The sequence below is a fragment of the Manacus vitellinus genome, unplaced genomic scaffold, assembly GCF_001715985.3.
Source record: "Manacus vitellinus isolate BGI_N305 unplaced genomic scaffold, ASM171598v3 scaffold_4_pilon, whole genome shotgun sequence".
NCBI classification, from domain to species: domain Eukaryota; kingdom Metazoa; phylum Chordata; class Aves; order Passeriformes; family Pipridae; genus Manacus; species Manacus vitellinus.
In genome coordinates, this window is record NW_021940604.1 from 31,495,794 (window position 1) to 31,497,807 (window position 2,014).

Here is a 2,014-nt window from a genome sequence, read left to right on the forward strand (position 1 = left end):
TGGGGCTGGGAATTAATCCCCAGATCTCTACCTGTATGCCGAGTACCTCTCAGGAATCAGCAGCTTCATCTGGCAGCATTCATGTCCTGCAGCTCTGACTTTTAACTAACAGTACATCTGAGAATGAAAGCAGACTTGTACTGCTAGCTCTGCACAATATCTCATGGTGATTGCCCCAGTGCCCAGCCAGGCCACACTGTAGCTTACTTAAATGGGGAAAATGCACACCTCCTCCCAGTGAATTTCTGTTGCTTTAAGTCTATTCAGCTTATTTTCAATATTGCTTAGCTGTCATGCAGTTACAGTGACTATATATCCTTTCCAGTTAAAAGCCCAAGTTTCATGTTAACTGCAGATGCTTCCTCCTTAAACTATATAAAATGACACTGTAAGGGCAGCCAGGGTCAAAGGCCAGAGCCCAGAAGGCAAAGCTGAACTCCACACTGCGCTTAAGAATTTCATAATAACCATCACTTTATATTTTTCATGTTATAATACCACTTCAAAAATTATCTTCTACCAAAATGGATTCCAGAACTTTTTACATGTAAACCCAGATTTCTGAATGCAAAATACTGCTCTCCTACTTTAGGGAAGGGCATGATTTAGTGACAGATGGACCCAGAGCCCCTCTCCTGCAGCACATCAAGATGGTTCTGGGAAACTAGGAAAGATAGGACATATCTGCCAAGAAGGACCAAAATAGTTTGTGAACCCAGTGCCTGCAGCTCATCATCTCTAATGGTCAGATCAGCCATCATGAGCTAGAAATGCTGAGATGTCATAAAGAATTGTTGGCCATGAAATGTACCCTGTAGGGAACCTCAATGTCTGACATCATCCCTTCCCTTCTCCTATACATTAATGATGCTATACGTTATTGACGCTTTTTATTATTCATAATGCTTTGCCCTGTAGAAAGGACAATCACTTTGCCCCTTCAAAAATTTTGCTAGTTGTTAAGGTGGAGTAAAGTTGCTTTCTTTACTTAAATCACTGTGCAACAGAACAGGAAAGGGAAGAGTAACGCCTTGTTTTGAAATTCTGAGAACATGAAGAGGTGAAAAACATGTGCCTGCTCAAATGGTTTTGTTTACAACTCTTTTCCATTCTGTTCAATCACAGAGGGAAAGAGAAAAAGAAAACTAAGATATCAAAACATGAAAAAAATTAATTTTTAATCACTATAAAAGTAACAGATGAAATTAAGGACAATTCATTTCATAAATGAAATTAAGGGCTATACGAGCTATTTTCAAAGCTAGCATAAGCTTTGAAAACAAGCATGTAAGAGCTTTGACAGGTTTCTTATTTACAGCTTGTGCGGAATCAAAGGCAAACTGAGACTGCTGATATTCTGACCACTTTAGATATTTTCTTAGCTATAAATTCTTAACGGTGCTATTCAAGTGTGCAGTGCCTGTCCTGTAACCAAGTGACAGAGAGGTCAAGTTGTAGAGGCAAACAAATATCCCTCTGGGACTGTGGCATGGAAAAGGTGGCAATCAAGTTAAGCTCTTGCTGATAGTTCTTGCCTAAGCTAACAATCATTGGTGTATGATACCGTTTCAGTCTTTCACGATCCTGAAAACCAACAAACAAGATGCTGCTAAGTCTTACAGTACAGTTAAGTCTTTTGGGCTGAGGTGCGCGCTGGGTCTGTGGGGTCTTGGAAGCCCCTTTTCTAAACTCCCAGTTTTCAAACCCATGGTTTTCAAACCATGAAGTCCCGAGCACCTCATCCCATCATCTCTGTGGGTGGAGGCTGAGACGAGCCGGGCACGCAGACGGGGCATTTTCTCTCCTGCAGCCCCCACAGCACCGCCTCAGCCCTGGTACCGCACCACCCCGTCCCCTGCCGGCTGCAGTTCCGGGGCCGGGCCCGGGGGTGCCGCCGGCAAGTGCCTCCCCCCGCGGTCCTGGCGGGCTGTCCCGCCCGCTGCCACGTCAAGGGAGTTTCCCAAGGCGAGGCGGCGGGGCTGGGCCCGGCCTTCCTCCTCCTCCCCCGGCCGCC